The sequence below is a fragment of the Arachis duranensis genome, chromosome 6 (genome assembly GCF_000817695.3).
Source record: "Arachis duranensis cultivar V14167 chromosome 6, aradu.V14167.gnm2.J7QH, whole genome shotgun sequence".
Lineage (NCBI taxonomy): Eukaryota > Viridiplantae > Streptophyta > Magnoliopsida > Fabales > Fabaceae > Arachis > Arachis duranensis.
This window is the reverse complement of record NC_029777.3, coordinates 60,658,310-60,661,934: the sequence shown is the minus strand read 5'-3', so window position 1 is coordinate 60,661,934 and position 3,625 is coordinate 60,658,310.

Here is a 3,625-nt window from a genome sequence, read left to right as displayed (position 1 = left end):
TTTAAAATTTTAAAGATTGAGATTTTCTTAACAAGAGAACACCAAACTTAAAATTTTTTAATCAAATTAAGAAAGTGGGACAAGGAATTCAAAAAAAGAGAAAATGATTTATTTTGAAAAAAGATTTTATTTTGAAAAAATTTAAAAACATAAAATTTTAAAAATTGAAATCTTGACTTGACTAACAAGAAACTACCAAAATTTTTAAAACCTTTGACTAAGTCAACCTAAGAATTCGAAAATGATGAGTAAATAAAGGAAAAGATATTATTTTGAATTTAATGAGGAAAGAGAAAAACAATAAAAACACACAGTTTTAGATCAAAACAAAGAAAACAAATAAGAAAACTTTGAATGTCAAGATGAACACCAAGAACACTTTGAAGATCAAGATGAACACCAAGAAAAAATTTTGAAAATTTTTTAGAAAACAAATTCGGACACTAATAATTCGAAAATGCACAAGAAAAACAAGGAAAGACACAAAACAAGAAAAACTGAAGATCAAACATTGACACAAAAAATTCGAGAATATGAAGGAAACTAAAAACATGCAATTGACACCAAACTTAAAATATGAAACTAGACTCAAACAGAAAACTCTAAACCAACAAAAAAAATTTATTCCTAATCTAAGCAACAAGATGAACCTTTAGTTGTCCAAACTCAAACAATCCCTGGCAACAGTGCCAAAAACTTGGTGCATGAAATTGTGATCACACTTTTCACAATTCCGCACAACTAACCAGCAAGTGCACTGGGTAGTTGATGAGCGGATAATTTATACGCTTTTTGGCATTGTTTTTAGTATGTTTTTAGTATATTTTAGTTAGTTTTTATTATATTTTTATTAGTTTTTATTTAAAATTCACTTTCCTGGACTTTACTATGAGTTTGTGTGTTTTTCTGTGATTTCAGGTATTTTCTGGCAGAAATTGAGGGACCTGAACAAAAATCTGATTCAGAGGCTGAAAAAGGACTGCAGATGCTATTGGATTCTGACCTCCCTGCACTCGAAGTAAATTTTCTGGGGCTACAGAAGCCGAATTGGCGCGCTCTCAATTGTGTTGAAAAGTAGACATCCTGGGCTTTCCAGCAATATATAATTGTCTATACTTTTCCCGATATTTGATGGCCCAAACCGGTGTTCCAAATTAGCTCAAGACTGCCCGGCGTTTAACGCCGGAACTGGCACAGAAGTGGGAGTTAAACGCCCAAACTGGCACAAAAGCTGGCGTTTAACTCCAAGAAAAGTCTCTACACATAGAAGCTTCAATGCTCAGCCCAAAGAACACACCAAGTGGGCCTGGATGTGGATTTTTACGTCATTTACTCATTTTTGTAAATCCTAAGCTACTAGTTCTCTATAAATAGGACCTTTTGCTATTGTATTTTCATCTTAGTTCTTCTGGTTCCCTCTATGGGGCCGAAGCCAAGGATCACCATTATCACTTATGTATTTTCAATGGTGGAGTTTCTACACACCATAGATTAAGGTGTGGAGCTCTGCTGTACCTCGAGTATTAATGCAATTACTATTGTTCTTCTATTCACTTCAGCTTATTCTTGTTCTAAGATATCACTTGTTCCTCAACTTGATGAATGTAATGATCCGTGACACTCATCATCATTCTCACCTATGAACGTGTGCCTGACAACCACCTCCGTTCTACCTTAGATTGAGTGGATATCTCTTGGATTCCTTAATCAAAATCTTCGTGGTATAAGCTAGAATTGATGGCGGCATTCTTGAGAATCCAGAAGGTCTAAACCTTGTCTATGGTATTCTGAGTAGGATTCAAGGATTGAATGACTGTGACGAGCTTCAAACTCACGATTGTGGGGCGTTAGTGACAGACGCAAAAGAATCACTGGATTCTATTCCGACATGATTGAGAACCGACAGATGAATAGCCGTGCTGTGACAGAGCGCGTTGAACATTTTCACTGAGAGGACGAGACTGTAGCCATTGACAACGGTGATGCCCAACATACAGCTTTCCATGAAAAGGAGTAGGAAGGATTGGATGAAGACAGTTGGAAAGCAGAGAGACGGAAGGGACAAAGCATCTCCATACGCTTATCTGAAATTCTCACCAATGAATTACATAAGTATCTCTATCTTTATTTTATGTTTTATTTATCTTTTAATTTTAATCCTCTATAACCATTTGAATCGCCTGACTGAGATTTACAAGATGACCATAGCTTGCTTCATACCAACAATCTCCGTGGGATCGACCCTTACTTGCGTAAGGTTTATTACTTGGACGACCCAGTGCACTTGCTGGTTGGCTGTGCGAAGTTGTGATTAAGAGTTAAGATTGCAATTGAGCGTACCATGTTGATGGCGCCATTGATGATCACAATTTCGTGCACCAAGTTTTTGGCGCCTTTGCTGGGGATTGTTTGAGTTTGGACAACTGACGGTTCATCTTGTTGCTTAGATTAGGTATTTTTCTTCAGAATTTTTAAGAATTTTAAGTTTGGTGTCAATTGCATGTCTTTATTCTTCTAATTTTCAAAAATTACATGCATTATGTTCTTCATTGATCTTCAAGTTGTTCTTGATGATTTCCTTGTTCTGATCTTTAAATTCTCTTGTCTTAAGTGTTTTGTTGTTTCTCATATGCATTCTCAATTTGTTAGTGTCAGTAGTATACGAGCTTCTAAGTTTGGTGTCTTGCATGCATTGTTTATTTGATTTTAGTTGCATTTTGATTATTCCTCATCATTAAAAATCCAAAAAAATGTTCAAAAGTGTGTCTTTTCTAGTCAATAATACAGAGAATTGAAGATTCAGAAGATACAGCAGAGGAATAACACAGAAAAAGCTGGGCGTCTAAAACGCTCAGTGAAGAAGGAAAACTAGCGTTTAAACACCAGCCAGGGCACCTGGCTGGGCGTTTAACGCCCAAAAGGGTAGCATTTTGGGCGTTAAACGCCAGAATGGATACCATTCTGGGCGTTTAACGCCAGGATGGCACAAGAGGGAAGATTTTGTTTTTAATTCAAATTTTTTTCAAGTTTCCATAATTTTTCAAAATCAAATCTTTTTCAAATCATATCTTTTCAATCATATATTTTAAAAATCAATTTCTTTCATTTTTCAAAAATACTTGCTAACAACTAATGATTTGATTCAACATTTCAAGTATGTTGCCTTTTCTGTTGAGAAAGGTTTAATGTCTGAATCATATCTTTTAAATTTCTTGTTAGCCAAGTCATTAATTTTAAAAATCAAATATTTTTTAAATTATTTTTCAATCATATCTTTTTAATCACATCTTTTTCAAAATAGTTTTCAATCATATCTTTTTGATTTCTAATTTCAAAATCTTTTTCAAAATCACTTTATTTCTTTCCCAACTTTAATTTTTGAAAATCATCAATCAAATTTTCAAAATTTCATTTAATTATTTTAAAATCTTCTACTTTATTTTCAAAAATTCTTCCCCTCTTCTCACATCCTTCTATTTATGGACAACACTCTTCCTCAATGCACAATTCGAACTCTATCCCTCTTGATAAGTTCGAATTCTTCTACCTCCTCCTTCTATTCTTCTTTTCCTCTGACACCTCAAGGAATCTCTATACTGTGACATAGAGGATTCCATATTTTCTT